The following is a 10,933-nucleotide window of genomic DNA, read 5'->3' on the forward strand; positions in this document are numbered from 1 at the left end:
ACAGCAATAACAACAATGTGATGGCTGGAACTGCTTCTCTTTTGTGAAGATTGTGCTACTCGCAACTGCTATTCCAGGTTTGCGTTGTTAAGTCTGGAGTACAGTGGGCTCTTTGCAATGGTATGTTTTGAAAAGAACTGCTCACTGTAGTAAGTTGTTCTGAACACAGATGCATATTTTAATGCATTTCTCCTCAAATGGGAAATTCATCATTACTTATGTAACCTTTATAGAACTCTAGCAGTGGGAGGTGATTGTACCTAGCTTTCAGCTCATCATCACTTTGCAGCTGGATGATTTCATGGTGTAGGTTATCTGGCACATCAGCTGGTTCCACATTGAACTGTGCAGCAAAGATGTTCAGTTCCATTTGTTTACTTTTCACATCCGTGAATCTTTATTAAATGCGTCAGTGAGTTTTACACATTCACCAGCATATTCAAGTGTCTTAGAAGGCTTTTGTCCTTCCAGAGTGGGGAAATGCACCATGCTATTCCTTTCAGGTTGCACTTTCCATAACCTTAATTTAGCTTCAAATGATTTTATATTTGAAAGCAGGGAGCTGAGAAGCTGATTGGGACCCTGCAGCTTTACGGGAAGCTCTGAGAGGTTCTCGGTAACATCTGTCATGAACTTAGATCACATAGCCACTTTCTATCACTGAGTTCCCTGACAGGTTTGCCCTTCATCTCCATGAACTGCTTGACTTCATCATAAAACAATTCATAAAAACCTCATGAGCATGTTCCCACAACTCAACCACCACACTTCACAGTGGTAAACAAGATCACCATACTCAGAGTCAAGATCATTCAGTAACTCCCTAAACTGGTGGCTGTTAAACTCTACTTTTGACAACATTTATGCATGACACTACTGTTGACATTACATTGTTGAGCCGCAACAACTGTGCACAGAGACTTTTTTGGTGTATGATGCAGTGCCAAATACTTAAATCACTTGGATCAAGACTGAGAGGATTCGGTTCTTCTTGACAGATGCAATTAACACTTTTTGCAAGCCAACCATAGCTGGAACTTCATCTGTAAAAGACCACTTAACTTTTCAAATGTTAATTCAAGTTTTTTTCATTGATAAAAGAAATCTTTCAAACAAATCTTCAACTCTTGTTGTGCCACACATGGCTTCCAGTGACAGCAGTTTCTCTCGTTGTGTCAAACTCTACAGTTATCCTACGAACAAAAACAGTCACTTGGGCAGTATTTGTTATGTCCATTGTCTCATCACAAGCCAGAGAGAAAAATGGGAAATTTCCTGCAGAATCCTTCAATGGTTTTTCAGTATCTTGTACTAGATCGGTAATCCAATTTGAGATAGCTCTTTGAGACAAACCAACACTCTGAAACAACCTTACTTTGCCTGATGCTAACAACTTCATAACAGCTACCATGCACTTTCACAAACTCTCATTCTACTTGAGGCCTCAGCTTCTTTGAGATTAACTTGCTCACTACATAGCTCATCTGAATAACATTGACTCTGTAACAATGAGGCTTAGTGAAAGTGGCTTATTGTGATTCCAAACTCTGCTAAAGAGCATTTTTTTATCCAAATGCATTTGGATTCATTGAGTTTAGCATGTTTTGAGCTGTAATGACACTCCAGATTGGCTTTTTTGAATGCTGCTAATGTATCACCACAAGGAGCTCTCGTAGCACAGTGGTTACAAATTGGGCTGCGAAACTCAAGGTCAGCAGTTCGAAACTACCAGCTGTTCCGCAGAAGAAAGATGAGGCTTTCTGCTCCTGTAAAGATTTACAACCTTGGAAACCCTGTACAGGATCACTATGAGTCGGAACCGACTCCACGGCACATAACAACCACCACCAATGTATTACCACAAACTAGGCACACAGGTTTGCCTTAGACTTCAACAACAACAAAAATAATCATTTGTCCAGTTCTCTTGGAAAGATTGACACTCTGCATCAACTTGTCTTTGTAGTTGCCATTTGTAGGATGTCACACCACTTAAGTTTTTATCACTATCCAGTGTGTGTGTCACCAGCGACACAATCATTTTGCTTTGATCGCTGTTCTAATCCTGCATCTTAGATTTGGAATATATCCAATATTTGTATCATTGATGTTTGAGGTCTTTTCTGTGTATTGGAAATTCCTTAATCTTCATCTGAGATTCAGTTTTTTCAAGGATTGTTGATGGTGGATGTGTGGATAAAGATTGTATTAGAGTTATCGTCTGTGTTGACAAAGAATTGACAACATCGTTGTCAATCATTGGAGGCAGGGTCATCAATGTCTCGAGGAATCAGCACATCTCATCTCATCATCACTGCATTGCCGTAGTTTCACCATGGTGTGTTAACACTTACACAATGTGTACTCTGCCAGCCTACCTGGCACTGACTGTCCTCTATCTGAGTCAACACAATACAGACAGACGGGCCACAGGCAACCAAAAAGAAGCAGACGTGTCTGTCCTGTCATGTGCTCGTATGTGTCCTGTCAGTCTCATAATGGATGGTCCTTGCTTGTCCCTCAAAATTTATGTTATTACCATGATTCATTTAATATACATTTATGGTGTCATGAAACAAACTTCCAGATTTATTGACTTTCAAGTCCCACCTCTGGTTGCCTTGGCAGGGCCAGACCAAATGATTTCATGGTCCTTATATGGTCTGCAGGCCAGACGTTCCTCACCCCTGCTGTAGGACAAAGTAGAACTGTTCTATGGGGTTTCCATGGCTATAAATCTCTAGATTTATAGAAGCAACAAATATATATTTTTTTCTTTTCTTTTCTTTTTTTTTCTTTCTTTCCTGAGGAGCAACTGGTAGGTTTAAACCACCAATCTTTCAGTTAGCAATCCAACACTTAACCCACTATACCACTAAGGTGCCTTACTGAAACTGATATAGGACAAAATACAACTATTGCATAAGGTATCTGAGGATGGAAATCTTTACGGGACCAGACATCCTCATCTTTCTTCCATGGGGCCAGCTGGTGGGTTTGAACCCCCTGCCTTGTGATTAACAGTTCAACATTTAACCACCAGAGCTCCTAAAACTGATATAGAGAACATAACAAATATGTCCCTGAGTTTAATTCTCTACTCGTTTCCCTCAGGTATAGTCTGGCATGTCTAGTTACACATTAACCAATCATAAGCTCAGCTATATTTGTGTTTGTTCTTTGGCGTTAATTCTACTCAATCTTCTCACGTACCTCATACATCTTCAAATCCTTATTAGGTATTCTCAAGCTTCTCCTAAGAGGCCTAATTTTTCTTCCAGCCAAATTGCTTGTTTATCCAGTTGTTCCATTTAGGGAACAGTAAAAGTTTCCAACAAAAGATGCAAATGAAAGTCTTCATGTAATTCCACACTCCCACTCCCAAACCCACATGTGTTGCTACAAGTTATTCAATTCCCTTAATAAAGAAATAGCATTGGGTCACTCAGAAAAGAAGGAAGTAAGGGCTTATTTTCATTTTAAAATTACTGCCCTTCATATAAAGACAAGGCTTTAAAACAAATCAAATAACCCTGAATGTATGATATCAACCCCAGCATAAATACCTCATGAGAAGGCCAGGGTCTTAAGTGGAGCAATCTCACTGTTCTCTCACATCATTTGGGAAGCCCTTCTTCCAACAGAGTGGAATCCTGCTCCAGGATCTCACAGATGGCACCATCTGTCAAGGGAATATACACTCATCTGTTCAGGTCCCCCAACTCTTACAGACCCAGGGAGGTGGCAGAGATACAGAAGAACCAGATATCTCAAACATAAAAAGCAATCTCTGAGGTTTCTATGCATACAGTCCATTCATAAACTTAATATATTCAGGAGAAAACCATTCTCCAGGGAAAAGGTTTTTTTGTTCCCTCAACTTCTCACAAGGAGTCTTAGTGTAGTGCTGTAGGATCAGCACAGGACTGCTAACCACAAGGTCAGCTGTTCAAATCCACCAATTACTCCTCAGAACCCTTCCACAGGGTCTTTATGAGTTGTCACTGATGCAATGGCACTTAACAACAGCACTTCTCACAAGTCTTGCCATAAGTTCATCCTTTAAGAATGCTCTTCATTTTATCACTAGATTCATCAGACGTAAACTTACTCTTCCAATTGTTATAAAAGTTTTCTAAATATTTACTCTCCATATTGGTACTTATCTCATTGTTGTTGTTGTTGGTAAATGCTGTTGAATGGTTCTGACTCATAATAACCTTGTATAGGGTTTCCAAGGAGTAGCTGGCAAGTTTGAATAGCCAGCCTTGTGGTTCAAACTGACCTTGTGGGCCAGTACTAATCCTGCAGCACCACACCAGGACTCCACTATGTCATTTAGGAACTGGTAACAAACAGCTCACCAAGTAACTAGCAATGGTCTGTGGGCCACAACTGAGTAGCTAGGAGGGTTAGTTTTAGATGTCAACCTGGTTAGACTATGGTACCCAGTTATTTGGTCAAACTAGTTAAGAAGTTGCTATAATGTATTTACATATGATTAGCATTTAAATCCGGGTGTGGCCCTGTAGATTAGTCATTGGACTGCAAGGTTGGTTTGAACAGCAAAGTTGGTGGCACAAGCTCACCAGCCGCTCTTCGGAAATCCTATACAGGGTGTCTATGAGTCAGTACCAGCTCAACAGCACTTAACAACAACAAGCGTTCAAATCAGTTGACCTAAAATAAAGCAGATTACCTTCCATAATGTGGGTGTTCAGATTATTTTGTTACAGAGAAAGTGATCCTAATTTCTGGAATTTTTAACAGACACTCTCATGGAGACCTGGTGTCCTGTGGGCTAATGCATCAGACTGCAAAGTTGTTTGAACTGCAAGGTCGGTGGTTCAAGCTCACCAGCTGCTCCATGGAAACCCTATACAGAGTTGCTATGGGTCGGAATCAACTCAATGGCACTTACAACAACAGCAACAACGCATTTCTCTCAAACTCCAAAAGGCTGAGCTAACTACTACAAAGACCACTTCCTCTAATAAGAATCTTATGAGTAATACTAGTGATCAAAAATCATGCATATATTTAAATGCAAATTTTACCCTTATACTTCTGAAGTACCTAAAACAGATACCAGACTTTTTCTTAATCTAAAGCATGGTGGTTTTGTAGGATAAACACTAGGTTGCAAACTACAAGGTACGCAGTTCGAGCCCACTAGCCACTCCTCAGGAGAAAGATGAGGCTTTCTGCTCCAGAGATTTACAGCCTCGGAAACCCTACACAAGGTTGTTATGAGCCTGAACTGATTCAATGGCACTTAACAACAACAACAACAACGTTAAAATGTATTTGTTATTGTTGTTAAGTACTGTTGAGTCAGTTCAGACTCATAACAACCCTGTTTAGGGTTTCTGAGGAGCGACCTTGTGATTCAAATTGACCTTAGAGTCCAGCACACTAACCCACAGTGCCACACCAGGATTCTTTGTGTCTTGATAAGTTCAGTTAATGATTGTTCATATAACTTTATGAACATTCATTAACTGGCCTTATCAAGACATGTTTTGTGTGTGTTTTTTATTACTATTATTATTTCTGGACATACTGAGTCATTATGATGGAGAAAACAACACATCCAATCTGTATTTCTAATTTATCTCATATGAAATAAGAAATCAATATAAACTGAGCACAAGGTCAGTGTGTATTCATGTTTCATTAGAGTTTAACTTAAGTTTTGCTCACCTGGGGAAGAGGTCTTATGATTTCTCTTTCTCTGTTTGAAAATGTAACCTGATATTTTCTATCTAAAAAGTGCTGAGCATTATTTTAGATCTCAATCTGGTTTTCGTTGCTGCTTTCTTTCCTGGACATCGATGTTCCCGCTAGGACAGATCTGATTAGATGTTTCCTTCCATTGACTGCTCACACGCTCTCCTCTCTCATAGCTGACCTGACCTCTTCAAAAGTGAGCATAAATTCAGTCTTTGTAAGGAACTTTGTACTTTAGCCTCAGCCAAAAGTACAAATCTCCTAAGTCAGCAAACACTCTCCCAAACTCCATATGGCTCTGCCCAATTAAATCATTACTAAGTCTGCAGAGGAGCGTGGCTAGCATAGTGAGTTACGAGTTGGACTACTAACCACACAATCAACAGTTCAAATCTACCAGCTATTCCACTGGAGAAAGAGGATGCTTTCGCTCCTGTAAAGATTTATAGCCTCGGGAACCCTATACAGAGTCGCTATGAATCAGAACTTATTCCACGGCACATAATCACCCCATCACCAAGCAACTTGAGGTTGTATTTTTAATATCCTTAAATAGAAATGCACTCATGAAAGGTTAGAAGAAGGAATTGATGCTGATTATTTCTGTCTGTTTTAGAAAGCATTCCTTATAGTGTAAAGACCCCAGTAGATTTTATTCAAAAGGTCACTGTATACACTTTTAGTCCTAAAACTTGGTATTATACCATAAGTATTCATACTATATTTGTGCAGGTCCTGTGTGGTACAGTTAAGCTCTCAGCTGCTAATCAAAAGGCAGGAGGGTTGAGTCCACCCAGAGACATATTGGAAGAAAGGCCTGTCAATCATCTTCCAAAAAATTAGTCATTGAAAGCCGTATGGAGCACCGTTCTACTGTGACACACATGGGGTCGCGATGAGTTGACATCATCTCAACAGCAACTGGTTCTTTTTGTTTTTATTATCTGTGTGCATGGCCGCTACTGACCTGTGCCTATAAGTAAAAATTAGATAAAGCTGATTTATACAAATTAGAAAAGGTGCCCCCTGTAGGTAGGCATGGGCTCAGCATAGCACATAACTTATCAGCCAGACTCCAGCTACCCACTCACCTTTTCAGAGACACCACAGCCTTTGAGGTGGAGAAGCTACCTTCACATATGTTTTTAGCTATATGCAGGGGTTTGTCATGAATCAGAATCACATCACCAACTAACATAAATTCTAAAGAGATTACATAATAAAAGTACACAATTAGCTGCTAACTTTTGAGCTGCAGAAAAATGTAAAGTTACAGACTTTTGAGATTCCTGGTTTTAAATTTCTCTTCCAATAGACTTGTGGAAATGAAATAGACAAAAGGCTATATTCTTAACACTTCTCTGCTGGGGGAAGAGTGTAAACAGTAATGAGCATGAAGCATTTGTTGTCATGGTGGTTTGGTGCTACCAAGTTGGTATAGACTCAGCGACTCTATGTACAACAGAATAAAACACTGCCAGGTCCTGCGCCAACCTCACAATCGTTGCTATGCCTGAGCCCATCACTGCTGCTACTGTGCCAATCCTTCAATTTACCAAACAGAATAAAACATAGGAATCTTAAATCTGTATCTCAACAATTGTTACACATGTATACACTTTGTAACAACTGCTAAATTCATTATATAGAACATTTTAGAACCTCTTAAGGTTACCTTTTGCCATTTGCCAGGAAATGGCTCCCAAGCAAACATTTTCTGACTTGTATCACTTTTTATTCACTTTGCTTCTTCATGAGCTTCATAAAAATGGAATAAATATAGACTCTTCTGTGCCTGGCTTCTTTCTCTCCATCAACATACTGTGTGTGAAGACATCCATCAGCAATTTGATCTCTTTTGATTGCTGTGTAAAATTCCATTGCATGATTGTATCATTATTAATCTTGGCTCCCAACCTTTGTATTCCAATCACCAGTAATGATCAATACATCTTGATTGCATGTCTGATCGATTTCAGATAGAAAAAGTTGGTAGAATTCTTCTATTTCATCCTCACTGGCTTTAGTGATTGGTGTGTAAATTTGAATAATAACAGTATTAACTGGGCTTCCCTGTAGGTGCATGGATATTATCCTATCACAGATAGCATTGTACCTCATGACTGATCTGGGTATGTTCTTTTTGACAATGAATGCAACACCATTCCTCTTCAATAAACCATAGTAAACCATGTGGTCATCAGATTCAAAATGGTCAATACCAGGCCATGTCAGCTCACAAATGTCTAAGATATTGATGTTTATGCATTCCATTTCATTTTTGACAACTTCCAATTTCACAGATTCATAATTTGTACATTCCATGTTCTGATTTTCAATGGCTGTTTACAGCTGTTTCTCTTCATTTTGAGTTGTGGCCCATCAGCAAATGAAGGTACTGCAGGCTTTTCTCCCAATGGTTTTACTCCATTCGCCTCATCAAGGTCAATTCTACCTTGAGGAGGCAGCTCTTCCCCAGTCACATTTTGAGTGCCTTTCAACCTGAGGAGCTCATTTTCCGGCACTAAATCTAACAATGTTTCTCTGCTATTCTTAAGGTTTTTAGTGACTAAATATTCGGAAGTAGTTCATCACTCCTTCTTCCTAGTAGTTCATCACTCCTTCTTCGTCCGGAAGCTCATCTGAAGCTTGTCCACCATGGATGACTCTGCTAGTATTTAAAATACCAGTGGCATAGCTTTCAGAATCACAGCAACTCACAAGACACCACAGTACGACAAACTGACTGATGAGTGATGGAACCAATCCATGGAGGAGAAGTTAAGTGAAGGTAACTGCTTCCAATATATTGGACCTTCAAGTAAGGCTTGCTTGCTTTCTGCTGAGTCTGGATCTCGCATCTGGCTTGTCCTTAGCTCCCTGGTTCTTTGGACTTGAATCAGTGGCCTGCTCTGTTGTCTGCCAACCCAGGGAGTTGTCAGCACTCTGTGATCTACACTGCTCAACCTGCTTGACTGGCATCTGACCTGCCAATCTTTATTCATCTGACCACAGACTTGGGACTCTCCCACCCCTACAACTGTGTGAACCATTTCCTTGATAGAAACTTTTCTTTCTATATAAATATGTTGTTATTATGTGCCATCTAGTTGATTTCAACTCATAGGGACAACGTATAGATTTTCCGAGGAGTAGCTGGTGGGTTTGAACTGCCTACCTTGCTATTCAACTGAACTTGTGGTCCAGTGATTATCCTACAGCACCACACCAGGACTCCTGTCAGGAACCATGGACCCTGAGGGCCAAAGAAGTGACAATCCCTTGTACAATCAGTTCATTCTTCCCATCATGTAAATCAACTTTCTAGAAATATTAGTCTTGCTCTTACAGTCCAAGAACAAATAGATAAAGGTTTACAAAATAGAAAAATGCCTTAGAGGTAGCAGTATTGTTTATGGGAAATAAGATTCAAAATATCAAGTTTAGACTCTTGGTTTAATGTTATTCACTGTATAAGTGGATTTATGTTATAGTAAACCAAAAGACGATTGGGACTTAGTTCAACACCATCTTAAGGGGTTGTGGAATAATACTCACTTGTCCATGGATATTCAACAGCTGCATGCTCGAATTTCTGATATTAGTAACTCCCAAGTTGGGTCTTCATCTCTGATTGAAGTGGCTACTAGTTTTGCTACCTCTGTTAAAGATTATGTTTCTTCTATGAATTGGCACACCATGTTACAGAATGCTGCTATTATCGGAGGACTTATTCTTCTTGTTGTTATTTTCCTGCCAGCCATCATCTCGCTGCTAAAATGCTCCATCTCAGCCCTCACAGTTGACGTTTGCACCCTCCAATTAAAACAAAGAGGGGGATATGTCGGGGACCAAGGAAGTGACCTCCTGACGTCCCAGGTTCATAGGCTTTTACGAGCTCACTGGATAGCTACCTCTGTGCAATTCTCTTTAGTCTTAATATTGTTCATTCTGTACTTGTTCTTTATGCTTCTGACTCCAGTAATTGTAGCTTTTTAGTAAATGTTAATGTACGTAATGCCTCTTTTAATGGCTCCACTGTAAATGTCACTGCCTTGAAAGTATTGGCAGTGTGTGGGGTCCTGGGAGCAGATCTTTTTGAGGAACAGGCTATAGCCACCCGGGATGAATGTCAGAACTGCACCTTATACAACTATTTAGTTATGTTTGATATTAACTTAAAACATGAGCTCTGGATGTCCATGTACAAAAATAAAACCGACCTTCCCCCTAGAACTGAGGCAGTAAAACTTCCTTATACGACTCAGGACGAACAAGGGCAAGTTTGCTGGGATTATGCAGGGAGGTTCTGGAGAGGAACTGCCCCGGGTATTCACTTGAGGTGGAGTGGTAAATTCTGGAAATATTGGATTAAGGGACAATGGTGGCAGCCCTTCAAACCGTCCCCGGGTATAATCAGTTTGACCTATATGTTCTCCTTCCTCCTGAAAGCTTAAGCCAGGTAGCTGAAACAACTTGACTCCCTTCAGACCTTTTAAATCCTTTTCACTTTTACCCAATAGAGATTAAGTGCTAAAGATATGTAAAGGAGCCTTGAGAAACCTCATGTCGCTGCCTTAGGTCTTTTAAGCCTAAAAAGTAATTTATAACAGTTTGCTTGAATTTTTGGAAAATTAAGAATGTTAGATTATTAAAACAATTTGCGATGTATATTTTAGAATTTGTTCGTGTAAATCATTGTGTCCTGTTTTGAACGATTAATCACATTTCATTTCTGTACCCTGTCTTATCTTAATAATCACCTTCTTCCTTTGTGTAAAATCCCTCCCTGAAATAAAAGATGAATGCAGATTGAATCCTGCATGCATTACTGCTTGCAGGGTCATGCTGCTTGCCATGCAGGGTCTGTCTGCCAGTTTTGCATCCACTCTGGTCTCGGAGTGTCTCTTTTTTTCTCTTGTTGCGCCTTTGTGTATATTCTTTTTCTATTTCTTTCGCTACCAGATCTCCCTACTTAGTGAACCAAACTTCCCTATCGGGGCAGGTCCCCGACAGACTCCATCTAAATACCTGTTGTTGTTGTTAAGTTCCATGGAGTCAATTCTGACCCATAGCTACCCTGTATACAGTTTCCAAGGAGCAGTTGGTGAGCTTGAACCACTGACCTTGCAGTTCAAATGACTTTGCAGTCTGACGCATTAACCCACAGTGCCACACTCCATCTCTCTCTCTCTCTCTCTCT

General features: G+C 40.0%; 1 pseudogene; it reads left to right on the forward strand.

Annotated features, from left to right (window-relative positions):
* Positions 1-9,294: 9,294 nt before the first annotated feature.
* Positions 9,295-10,933, forward strand: part of LOC102811348 — a 23,105-nt pseudogene continuing 21,466 nt past the window's right edge.

The sequence above is a fragment of the Chrysochloris asiatica genome, unplaced genomic scaffold (assembly GCF_000296735.1).
Source record: "Chrysochloris asiatica unplaced genomic scaffold, ChrAsi1.0 scaffold00344, whole genome shotgun sequence".
Taxonomy (NCBI): Eukaryota; Metazoa; Chordata; class Mammalia; order Afrosoricida; family Chrysochloridae; genus Chrysochloris; species Chrysochloris asiatica.